At 35.8% G+C, this 13,722-nt stretch overlaps 2 long non-coding RNA genes across 2 annotated transcripts in view; one reads left to right on the top strand and one right to left on the bottom strand.

Moving 5' to 3' along the window:
* The window catches only part of LOC143664895 (uncharacterized), a 75,490-nt gene extending 66,720 nt beyond the window's left edge, over positions 1-8,770 (bottom strand). Inside the window, exon 1 of the long non-coding RNA XR_013166662.1 lies at positions 8,703-8,770. This is a non-coding gene — a long non-coding RNA (uncharacterized LOC143664895). The remainder of the gene's footprint in view (positions 1-8,702) is intronic.
* LOC143664894 (uncharacterized) overlaps positions 1-13,722 on the top strand; it is a 216,638-nt gene that overhangs the window by 66,556 nt on the left and 136,360 nt on the right. The gene's annotated exons all lie outside the window — the stretch shown is intronic.

The following is a 13,722-nucleotide window of genomic DNA, read 5'->3' on the forward strand; positions in this document are numbered from 1 at the left end:
TATTCGGGATACACTGTCATTTTCCTTCTATGTCTGTGAGTGACTGAAGGTGTTTTTGGCCTCTCTCTTTAGACAGAAATTCTTATACATTAGATATTTGAAAGGACAGATGTCAAGAGATTTATGAGCAAAGAATAAAAATAGAAGCCATAAGTTAAAGCGTGCAGAGACAAACACGTTTTTCGTGTATATGTAGCAGCTGTGGTTGTTGGCCTCTCCTGTGGCTGGGCAGCATTAAACTTGAGAGTTTTCTAAGCATCTCAGGTACCATTTTATGCCACTCAGTTGTATCCAGTTTTCCGTTATTGCTGGCAGGACATCCTTGGAGGGCGTGCTCTACTTGGGGCGATTTTATGCCAGTCTCTCACAGAGACAAAAAAGAATTTGTAATTTAAATAAAAAGTGGTGGTATAATAAAATGGTGAGGAGGCAAGATGTTCTGAAAATCTTATAATATCCTGAGCAAAATTAAATTTCAGAAGGGCAGAGCTTCTCCTAAACACTTTAAAAGCTGTTACTCTAGCAGGGTAGATAAGGATCCGCAGAGAATGATGCTTTCACTTACCCTCGGTCAGAAGTTACTTGAATTACTGTCAGTAAAACATCCCAGAGGCATCTAAGCATAGACTTTTTAAATTAAAAACTGGCTTTGCTCAAAGTCAAATGAGAAGGTCTTGGACATATTGTCCATGGAAGCACCTGCTTTGGGCGAACCCACACAGAGAAGGGCCTGGCACGGTACATCGTCCAACCCACTCACAGGATGGGCTTCAGTCACGGCACCTTTTCAAAGCAACTTCTTAGTGTTTCGTCTAGACTAAGTGCTGAGGCCAGCACTTAGCCTCAGGATATTGCTGGCTGGTTGAAATCAGAGAAGAGACGAGGAAATTCAAGTGAAAATCTCACCCTTTTTAATGAGGCTGTGCCACCCAATATAGGGCTTTCTGGAAGGGCATATAAAGGGGCTGAGTATGCTAATAAGAACCAAAATGAGCTACCTTTGCAACCAGCATTGCCTTTATGATACATTTTAAAATCTAGAATTATATACCAAGAATGTTACCTTGGATGACTCAGAATCGTTTGATAAAATTACCTCAATCATCCTATCTTGGCTGAGATACAGATATATGTATCCCTTCCTTCCACAATATGAAGCCTCTTTTTAGTTGAGCTCTCCTTTAATTCACTTACGTGGGACATGACCTTGTCAAACATGTGCCCCTCTACGGGGTACTTCAGACCCTGAAGAGAATTAGCCGAGCCCAGCGACATGTGGCGAATGGCCCCAGTGATCATGTGTGTGTCCCCTGGACAGTCACCCAGCCAGGTGGGCCCGACCTGAGCCCTGTGCTCCACTTTGGGGTTGATCAAACTCAGAAAGCAGGAAGCTGGAGCTTGAGATTTACTTTCTATGAGATTCTTAACCCAAACCTTACAGATTTGAATATGAAAAGTAGAATCAAAATGAAACATATTAATTTTTATGCCTTTGAGAGGCATTCCATTGAAGATAATTCCCTGATATTTAAGACAAACATTGATTGTCTGTAGTATATGCAGCATAATGCACTTTACTTTTTGTCCAATTTAATCATCCCTACAACTCTTTGAGATCAAATTATTTCCCCCATCTTACATATGAGTGTTCTTAAACTGGAGTGTTAGGTAACTCGGCCAAGAATAACCAGCTACTAAAGTATTAAGTAAGGATTTGAATCCAAATCTGACTGACTCTAAAACTCATGCTTTTAAACCATGGTCCTTTTAATTTTCCTTTTGACATTATCACAAATGTTCAAAAAGCTTATAGTCCTTTAAATAAGCTGTTTTCAACTAAAGATTCATAGGGTTCACAAAACTCTAAGAGCAAAACAAATTAATGAGTGCACACAGATATGTGCATTTCTTTTAAGAATAAGAGGTATACTTTACATCAGATTCTTAAACTTGACTGTGACTCAAAAAATGAACCCCAGAAGAGAGGTATTTTATGCATGATTTGTTGTTACTTACATATTTTTATCAATAACATTTGTTAAGTTGTTGCAATTGTGACTTTCTTCAAATTTTAGTTTTAGGTTATGTCCTGTTAGAAACCATAAAGAAACTGTTGTGTTACAAGTTAGAAGTGATGGAAAATATGTAATTTAGATTCAGAGTGTTAACTGGAAAACATGTTTTCTTCATCTCATATATTTAAAATGAAGGGAAACATGGTGCTCTCGTGTGATGAGGCATAACACTGAACAGAGAGAAAGCTCACAAAACCAAATGAAAATAATTGGTAAATCATGAGGGCTTCTGCGATAAGCCAGATGCGTCAAAAGTAGAATTTATTTCTTCTACTAGAAAAAGTGGGGGGGAAATAAAGTTCAATAGTGCCTTCAAATATGTAGAAATGATCACAATTGAGGTTTATGAAGAGTAATAAAGTGCTGTTTGATGAATTATGTCAATAGATACACGACATTATATTGCATTTCTGTTCCACTCGACTTTTAACTATAGGACTTAGTCCCATCTCACTGAGAACAGAACTCCCTCTTCTCTTCTGTACCTTCAAATTCTCCTTCCTGTTAATACATAAACAGGATAAAATCTTGTCTATGGAGGAAGGCCTCCTCAATAGGCCTTCAAGTTATTGACCTCTGTCTTTCCTTCTCTTTGTAGCTAAATAGCTGAGTCTAGTTTATTATTGCCATGGGGTATAGAAGTAACTCTTAAAGGCTACCTTTGAGCATAGATTTCCAGACTTCTCCTTATATTGTGGCTCTGAAACATCTGACACTTTTAAAGACAGTCTCCTTAAAACTCTTTATTTCGTTTCTGTGCTACCACTCTTCTGTGGGGCTGCTTCAGTTTTGCTCTTGGCTTCATTTTGTTTCCATCTTTTCTTTTGCCCTCTCCTTAAATACTTGTGTTTTCCAGGGTCCTTCTGCCAACCTTTTTCTTTTCTCAATCTCTACCACCCCCCTCCCCTCACCTATCATTTCAAACCTTGGCTTCTCAACTGCCACTTAAATTTTTAAAATACTTTGTTTTAAATAAAGAGGATCATTTCATAATGATAAGATGGTAAATTCATCAAGAAGACAACAATGCCAAGTATTTATGCACTGAATAACGAACTTCAAAATATGTAAAGCAAAAATTGCTAAAACTCTGAGAAGAAACAGTCAAATGCACAATTATAGTCAGAAATTTTAACATCCTCTCTTAGTAATTCATAGAAGTAAATAGAAAATCAGCAAACATATAGAAGATTTGAATAAAGCAGTCATTTAATTTGACCTAATTGGCATTTATAAAATACCCCCCCACACCCAGTAACAGCAGAAGACACATTCTTCTCAAGTGCCCATGGAATATTCACAACATACTCAATGTGCTACATTCTAAAACAAGTATCTATAAACTTGGATGGATTAAAGTCATTTAGAGAATGTTCTTTGACCAAAATAGAATTAAATTAGAAATCTGAGACAAAATAATAACTATTTAGAAATCCTCAAATATTTGGAAAATAATTAACACACATTTAAATAATCCATTGGGCAAATAATAAATCACAAGGGAAAATTTAAAAACATTTTGAATTGAGTGAAAATAAAAACACTATATATCAAAATATATAGATTGTGCCAATGCAGTATTCAGAAAAACTCATAGGTTTAAATATGTATCTTAGAAAAGAAGATTTATAATTAGTGATCTAAACTTCTACTTTAAGAAGCACAGAAAGAAGAGAATGTTATGCTTAAAGTAAGTAAAAGGAAAAAAATAATGAGGAAAGTAGTGGAAATCAATGAAATAGAATCGGAAAAACATAGAAAAAATGGATAAAACCTGAATGATTTTTTAATAAAAGCAATAATATTAATAATTCATTAGCTGAATTAAATAAGAAAGATAGAAGACAGAAATTACCAATGTCAGGGTTGAAAGAAGAGACATTAGTATATCTTAATTCATAAAAATAATAAGACAGCAATATTATGAATTACTTTATGCAAGAAATTTGACAAGTTAGATGAAACAAAAATTTCTGAAAAGACACAAATTACCAAGCTGACATAGAAGAAATAGAAAATCTGAACATCTCAGTATCCATTTTTAAAAATTATTTTATAATTCAAAAGTCCCCACAACCCCTCTCATGTACACACAAACTCTGCTCAGAGGGCTTCACTGCTCAACTCTACTAAATACATTAGGAAGAAATCATACCAATCTCACTTACACTGTTTTAGCTAGCAGAGGAGTTGGGGGTACCTCCCAACTCATTTTATGAGTTCAGCATTACCCTGAGTACAAAACTAGATGTCATTAGGAGAACAGAGGACTGAAGACTAATAATGCTCATAAGCATAGATAAAAACATTCTATCTAGCAAATTAGATCCATTTGCTTTTTTCTTAAAAGCAAATTGGACCTAGTAATACAGCAATGGGAAAATGCATCATAATCATGTGAGTCTTATTCCAGGAATCCAAAGTCGGTTTAGCATTTGAAAATCAATCAATGTAAGTCACTGTTTAGCATTTTAATTAGATCTAGTGCTCCTTTCCCTTCTCAAAATTTTATAATTAGTTTGTTATATGTTTTCGTTGTTGTTTTAGGTCACTGAGTTGTGACTATAGGGCATTAAAACACCAAAAGGTATTGTTTACTTTCAATTAAGATATTCTTGATAATTAAATATCTATGGCATAACATATGCTATTCTAGTGGAGGGACAGACATATATATCATTGAACAGAATTGAGAGTCACAAAAATTACCCTTACAATTGACATGGTCAGTTGATTTTTGACAAAGGTAATTAATGGAGAAATGATGGTCTTTATCCCAAATGATGCTGGGAAGTATGCCAAAAAATGAACTTAGGTTCAGCACACACTATACACAAAATTTAATTCTAAATAAATCACAGATCTATATACAACAGCCAAAACTATAAAATTGCCAGAACACTAGAGAAAATCATCTTTGTGACTTGAGAGCAAAATCATGAGCCATAACACAGAAAATAGACAGATTCAACTTCATAAAAGCTAGAATTATTTGTGCTTCAAATGGCACCATTAATCAAAGGAAAAGACAGTCCACAAGCTAGGAGAAATTATTTGCAAATCATCACATCTGATAAAGGACCTGTACTCAGAATATATAAAGAAATCTTTCAACTCAACAATAAGAACACAAACACGCCAATTTAAAAATGAGCAAGTGATTTAAATAGATACTTTATCAAAAAAGATACGCAGATAGCTAAAAGCACATGAAAAGATGCTCAGCACGAGGGAAGTTAAAATGGAAATCACAGTGAGATTTCACTGCACAACCGCTATAAGAGTTCATTTAAAAAGACTGACATCAAGTGTTTGAGAGGATTTGGAGGATGTGGAGAAATTGGAACTTTATACATTGCTCATGGAAATGTAAAACAGTACAACCACTACTTAGTCAACAATTTGGCAGCTTCTTAAAAAGTTTTAGGAACCAGAGTGGGCCATGGTGGCTCAGCAGGCAGAGTTCTCACCTGCCATGCTGGAGACCTGGGTTCAATTCCCGGTGCCTACCCTTGACAAAAAAAAAAAAAAGAAAAAAAAATTATAGGAACCAGCAATTCTTCTCCTAGGTTCTATGCAAGAGAAATGACAATGTGTATTAACACGAAGATTTGTATGTGAATGTTCGTAACATCTTTATTAATAACAGCCCCAAAGTGCAAATAATCCAAGTATCCATCAACTGGTGAATAGATATACAAAATATGATATGCCCATACAATGCAATGCTACTCAGCAATAAAAGGAAACATACTACTGATACATGGTACAACCTGAGCATAAAAAAACATTATGCTCAGTGAAAGAAAGATATATAATTCCATATATCAAATTTCCAGAAAAGACAAATTTGTAGAGATTGAAAGATGATCCTTGATTGCTGGGGCTGGGATGGGAGTGGAGATTCACTGAAAACAGACATTAAGGAACTTTGGTGGTGAGACGTTCTAACCCTGGGTTATGGTGACATTAACTTGACCATCAAAATTTGTCCCAGAAGAATAAGGGAATTTTGAAAGGAAACTGAGTCAGGTGCTTAGAGGAAAATAGAACTTTAAATACATAAAAGCATATAGCCATTTGCTCTTGTGAATCTTACATATGTAGCGGAGAAGCTTAGCCTACCTATAGGCATGCCTAAGAGTCACCTCTGGAGGACCTCTTTTGTTGCTCAGATGTGGCCTTTCTCTGTTTCAGCCCAACCCTGCAAATGAAACCATTGCCCTCCCCCATGCATGGGACATGACATCCAGGGTTGAAGGTCTCCCTGATGGTGTGGGAGATGACTCCCAGGGATGAGCCTGGCCCTGGCACTGTGGGATCAACAGTGCCATCCTGATCAAAAGTGGGGAAAGAAGTATAACAAATAAGGTATCAGTGGAAGAATGAGAAAATTAAATGAAAACTGAGTTTATCTTTCAATAGATGAAAGAATTGTCCAATTAAAATGTACATGTAAAATGGAAAATAATTCAGATAGGTCTATATCTTTTATTAAAACCAGTGGTTACTTAACCTAGTGAAAAATTCTGTCACTAACTTAATACCTACCTAAGTTAAAATTGGAAGAAAGAATATATTATATGACACTTGTCCAATTAACAATTCAAATGCTAATAAAAATACCTAAGGACTTTAGAGTGACGTATAAATAAATGTTTATTGGAATGCATGTTAATCGGTAAACGAGGAAAGGAAAATGGCAAGATTGGTGGATTTCACTAAGGAAACAAAAATTTGTTAAAAATCCAATGAAAAATTACCACCTACTAAGTTTTTATAAATATTTAGAATTGCTCGAGACAGCAAATTTATTTTTCAAAGATAAGTTGGTTAACAAAGTTGTATCATGTATCATGAATTTGTAATTATAAATTTTTATAACATAGGTTTGCATTACTTGTAAATGTAAAACAATTCCAAAATAACCAAAATTAACAGATTGTTATTTAGACATTAAATGTTTTTCTCCATTGTGGAGGATCAAAAAATTGTTCTATGCTTCTATAAGTGTAGGGAGAATTCATAATATATCCATTTATATCAGTGATGCTTAGCTCAGTTTTTCCAAGAACAGATGTTTTGGGAGTGATGGTAAGAAAATGCTGCTTGTACTTTTGGTTCTTAAATCCTTATATCCTTCCTACCGGGAACACAGTGCCATGTATACTATTTGATTTCTTAAACATATTTTATCCTGAAAGATGGCACCTTCCTTTTCTTGATATATTTGTCTTAAATCAAGGAAGATAGCCATTACTTCTTCTTATTTTAAATGTCAATGACTCAACATAATAAATCTCTAATGTAAGATTTTTATGTGGACAGCCTTCCACAAACCTCCAATTTACATCACATATTCAATTTCACATATGTATAAGCTATCCTTGGATATAGGTAAATAAAAGATTTGCCAGAATATAACACAGGAAAATGTACCAAGATAGCCAACTCTTTGAAACTCAGCTTTCTCAAATGTAAATAAGGCATTTTTTTTATTATCCGTAGGAAATTTTTAAGGACGAATGCGAGAAGTATTTTGTGTTCCCCAGAGAACAGCTATATATTAATAAAATTTTTATATGTTTTTTCAATAAATGGCCTGGATTAGGGCTTCTATCTTTTATACAAATCCAATCTCTTGACTATTTTTCTCTTCTGTAAACCTCCCATAAAGAAGTAATTTATCTAGTCTAGGGACCAAAACGTCTACAGAAAATTGTAAGAATTCCAGATAAAAGCTGGACAAAAAATTCGAATCAATTCCAAATGTTTTCTATTTAACTAGCATTCATCTTGCATTTTTATTCATTACTGAAGAAAAGTTTGTGTGCACATAAAAAGTAGTTTATTAAGTGTCTTAAATTTTAAATATCATGTGTATTCTGATTACTGACAGTCTAGTCTAGTGGGTTTTAAATGATATTTTTATTATATATTATTAGTAAGGACTTCTAAAGTTTACTATGCATTATTATGCAGTTAGACATTCTATGTTATCAATTATTAATATGCATAACAGTGTTTACTTTTCCAGGGATAGAGATGAATCTTATCTATCAATGTGAAAACTATAAATAAATGTTTACATGAAAGTGGTATTAAAGGTAAGGTTGGAAATTTTCCCTGGTTTTAGAAATTTTGGAGAAAATAAGCAGTTACATTCAGTTAAGAAATCTTCTAAATGGAATAATTTGTAGGATGAATTCCTACAAAACCAAATTCTTCTGAGAAAAGATCAGATTAGAAAAGCGGACGAATCCTGTTTCTAGGTCGTGGCACACGTAAACCTCACATTCCACATTATCTAAAGTATCTTTCCCCAAATCAGTTTTGTTTGGTATTCTAGACCCACATTATACTCTGGTACATATGCCATGAATCTAAGATTTTATATTAGCTCTTCCCTTTTATTCAGCTTCGAAATTTAATTGGTCACTGTCTTGTTAATTTTATCTCAGAAATCAGTCTTGAATGAATCTCTTCTTCATTCAAGGTCCCTTTTTTCTCCTGAATTATAACAACTTTCTGATAGACTCCCAGCCAACAATATTCCTGACTTTTTAGGCATATTTTATTCCCTCGAAAATGACCTTTCTCAAAGGCTAATATAATTACAGCACTCACCGCATAAGAATTTTGCAGAGGCTCTCCAAACCTATGCCATGATCCCAGAACTTGGAGAATCATCTGAAACACAAGAGGAATTAGTTATAACTGTAGATTCATGATTCATGAAGCCTGGATTGGAGTTTGGAAATCTGCAGTTTCAATAGTTTCCCAGGTGATTATGATAATCACTCCCATCCCAAGAGTAGGAAACAGCGAACTACAGGATGAAATGTAAATTCTCTAGTACAATGCACTAAGCCATTCATTATGTGAATGAAGATAGCCTCTCCATTCTCCGCTCCACTGTTGACCCTGAGAGCCTGGGGGCTGAACTCTCTCTAGTTCCTTTGGCTGTATCTGAAAGCAATTTTAAATCTTTATCAATATTGTTTCCTTTGTCTGGCATGCTCTCTCCACAATACTCACCAGGTGAAACCTATACTTTCAGACTTAATTCAGTTATCAAACCTTCTAGAGATCCTTCTCTTTCCTCAGACTGAATCTTCACTTTGGCTTGTGTATACATTCATTATAACACTTAGCACGATTTGAAAATCTAGAAGTGATAAACACAAGAGTCTACAAGGCCAGCATACATACTAATACATTTGTGCATGAATTTTATTAAGAGGCCTGGAATAGGGTTTCTATTCTCGATTATGCCTCACTGCCACCCCTCCCTGCATAGACAGGCTCTGCCCCTAAACTAAAGCCCACGTTCCCATCACATGGCTCTCTCCACTCCTCTCTCTCTCTCTCTGGGTTCCTGTTGTCACCTTCTCTGGCTATTCTGAAGCCCACTGCCAGGCTTGGTAATTGGGACTCAGGCCTGGGGGTGCAATTAATACTGTCACACAGGATGCATGCTCAAAGGACTCTGTGCTTGGAGTTTAATACTCAAGGTTCTTAATAGTTTTACATATGAACTTGTGGTCTGAAAGTAAAGACTGATGAGAAACAGGGCATGTGGTGGGAGACTGGGGTCTCAGCTTCAGCATGGCCCTGCTATGCTCTGCCTATCCCTGAGGGCAGTGTTGGGAGGGCATGGGAGTGGCTTTACACAGTGGTGGACAGTACAGAGGGGGTAAAACTTTCCCACAACTGAGTTAGGTACAAAGTATATCCCGGCATGGAGGGTATATCTTCTCGGATGTCACCCACCCGCCCTTGTTGGGGTGATGGGCCTGTGGAAGTGGGGACTGGCTTTCCCACCCCTGCCCAGGATGTGGCACATCGGCCTGGTGTCTGATAGAAGTGGGAGCCCAGGAAGAGGTTGGTTTTGCATGCTATATCCTGGGGTGGGGTCCAGGACCTGTGAGGGTCTGTATTCATTTAGGGAATATTCATGTGTCTAAAGAATTATGACATAAAAGAGCAATTTATAACACTATGGCCCCAATCATGAGATGCTTTGGGGCTCATCTTCCCACAGAAGCTTTGAGCAACCATTAAGAACTGGCAGAAACATCTTTCTCAAAGTTCCAGAAAACAGCTAAAGGAATGCAATAAAGGGACAAGCACTGAATCAAGAAAAAGGCCGCTTAAAAAAAAGGACCTCCTGGTGCTTTGATGGCCCTGCCCCCTCCCCCACTGGTTTGGTGCACACCTAGCATGGGTTCCCAGTGTGGATTCCTGCCCCTAGTTGCAGAGGGAGCAGAGTAACCATTGTGCACATCCTGGAAGAATGCATGTCTGGTCCAACCTGTCTGGTGGTAGCCTGAAGAACACACTGTACCAGAACTTGCCCTGAGTGTAGAAAGCAGTTCTCTTACAGATGCTATGGGAGATCAGCTATGTGGCTGCTGAGGATAAGGGAGTGCTGGCTGCAGGACATACAGGGCAGTGTCTGGGACATGAGAAAACCATTTCCTGGGGAAGAGGAGACATTTGTATCCACGTAAACAGAGGAATTCCAAGGGTCAAATTGCATGCCTAAAATAAGAGGCATGTACAGAAAGGAACAGAGAGGTACTTAAGCTTCAGCCTTGAACTATTTTCTCAACTCCTTGTATGGCTAAGCTCTGAAGCAAAGACTAGGAAAAATGTTCTCTTTTTATCCTTCTATTATTATTATTATTATTATTATTATTATTATTATTTAGCTTCTGACATTCAAGGAAAGCTCTACATAACACTAGCAGGATACAAACTTAAGGAACAGACACTACAGAGTTTAAATCCCGGTGATACATATTAAAATGACAAAATGCCCAGGTTTTAACAAACAATTACAAACCGTACAAAGAAATAGGAAGAAATGGCTCAGGCAAAAAAGATGAAAGCATTTGAAACCACTAATGAGGAGGATCAGGCCTGGAACATTCCAGACAAAGACTTTAAAACATTGGTCCTAAATGTGCTCAGACAGCTAAATAAGAAACACAGACAAATAACTAGGGGAAATCAGGAAAATGATACATGAACACAAAGACAATATCAGTAGAGGGATGGAAATTATGAAAAGGAACTGCGGATGGCAATATGGAAATTAAGCATTCTCTACAGTTCAACAGCAGGTTGGAGCTGGTGGAAGAAAGAACCAGTGAACATGAAGATAATTGAAATCATCCTTTTGAGGAGCAGGAAGAGAAAAGAATGGCCAAAGGAGCCTGAGGAACCTCTGGGACACCATCGGGCACGCTGTTATGTGCATTGTGGGAATCTTAGGAGGAGAAAAGAAAGAAACAGAATAATCAAAGAAATCGTGGCTCAAAACTTTCAAAATTTAACAAAGCATTTGTAGATACCCGTCCAGACACTCAACAAACTCCAAACAGGATAAACTCAAATAGATCCATACTGTGCCATACTATAATTAAACTGTTGAATGCCAAGATATAAAGAGAATTCTAAAAGTTTCTAGAGAGAAGCAATGTGTCACATTCAAGGGAGACAAAAAAATTAAGTCCCAATTTCTCATGAAACCATGGAGGCAAAAAGATAGTGGGATGACATATTTACAAGTGCTGAAGCCAAAAATTTGCCCACCAAATATTCTATAGCTGGCAAAAATGACTTTCAAAAGTAAGGGAGGAATGAAAACATTCCCAGATAAAAGCTGAGGGACTTCATCACCACTAGATCATCCTTACCAGAAATACTAAAGGGAACTCTGCAGGTTGAAAAGACTAGAAGATTGACTGAAGTCACATGATGTAATAAAGATTTCCAGTTAAGATAATGACAGGGGTAATATAAACACCAGTAATATTGTATTTTTGGCTTATAACTCCATTCTTTACTTCTTAAAGAATCTAAAAGGTAAACTTAAAAATTTAATGATAAATTAACAGTTTGGATTCATTAATATGTAATTTGTGGCAATAACTAAATAAAAGTGGGTGATGCAGCAGTATAATAACATAGTTTATGATGCTATTAAAGTTAAGTAAGTATCAAAGATTGTTATAGATAAATGGTATTAAATTTAAGCTCACATGGTAATCATAAAGAAAATAGCAGAGAATAAGTCAACTCATAGAGACAGAAAGTAGAGTACATGCTACCAGGGTGGGAAGGAGGAGCAATGGAGGGTTAATGCAAAATGAGTGCAGGATTTCTGCTTAAGGTGAAGGTAAATTTCTAGGAATGGATGGTGCTGTGGTACTGCGGAATTGTGAAAGTGATCAATCCCACTCAGTGCAGGTTTGAAAGGGGTTGGGTTCAGAAGATTTAGGTTGTATTCATGTATCCACAGTTAAAAGAAAGAAAAAGAGAAAGAGAGAGAGGACAGAAGGAAAGAAGGAAGAGGGGAGCAAAAAGATGACAACTAAATACAATACATGATAATAGATGAGATCTAAGAATGGAAGTGAAAAGTCTCAAAGAACAAAATTGGGAAATATTTAAAAATTGGAACACAGAGTATAAGCTTTATATCAATGTTAAACTTCTTGAACTTGATAGCTTAAGGTGATTATGTAAGTAAATATCCTTGTTCATAGGAAATGGATATGGAAGTATTATATGTTCAAGGAGTATAATATGTTCAACTTATTCTCAAAAATTCAGAGAATAGCTAGCTACCTAAATGACAAAATGTTAAAATTGGTGGATCTGGTATCTGGAGGAGTGCAGATATGTTGGAGCTCTTTGTATGGAGTTTGTATTATTGTTATGACTGTCCTGTAAGTTTGAAATTATTTCAAAACTAAAAGTTAAAAAAACAACACCATGATAGAGCAAGAAAGAGATCATGGAAGAAAGGAATAAGTTCCTATTTTATTAATATTAATGCCACATTTCTCCCACTTTTTTATCAAAGGGCCATGAATTTTCATTTCCCCATAAGACTTATGAATTATCCCCCTCATTTTGCTGAGAATCCAGGGTTCTATTATGCATAAGAGAGAAGAGATAAGACCTTGAACCCATGCAAAGTGGGAAGCTTGAGTTGATATCCATGCATAAGTCAAGGTCATTACATAGCCATACTCTTTGTGAAATGCAAAGTAAGAAAAAAACAAACAAAAACCCATCATAGCACATTAAATACAAAATAGCACATACATAATTTACATAATTGCTAGTATTTTTCTATCTTGTCTCTCAACCTGGGCTCTGTGTTAGCGAAAATAAATACTTACTTGGGATTTAATTAAATCACAAACATGCCCTCATGTGAGTTTGGAGTTTGAAATTATTCCAGAACTAGTCTAACAAGAATTTTAAATATTGGAATTACTGAATATAGAATATAAAATAAGTATATCTAAATTGTTCATATGAATAAAACATAAAACCTTAGTAGAGAACAAAATATTACAAAAACAAACACAGGTTTGCAAAAGAACTAAATAGACTTCCTACAGATAAAAATATAACCCTAATATTAAATTAAAAACTTCTGGAGAGATAAAAGACCAGTATGGCCATAGCTGAAGAGAGAATTAACAAACTAGAAGCCAGAGCTAATGATATTAACTAGAATGCTACATTGAAGGAAAAGTATGGAAATATGAAATGTAGTTAAGCAATAATAAAAATAAGTAGGAATAAGTAGTTTTAATATTTGTCTACTCAGAGTTCCAAAAAA

Source organism: Tamandua tetradactyla, chromosome 20, assembly GCF_023851605.1.
Source record: "Tamandua tetradactyla isolate mTamTet1 chromosome 20, mTamTet1.pri, whole genome shotgun sequence".
Classification (NCBI taxonomy): domain Eukaryota; kingdom Metazoa; phylum Chordata; class Mammalia; order Pilosa; family Myrmecophagidae; genus Tamandua; species Tamandua tetradactyla.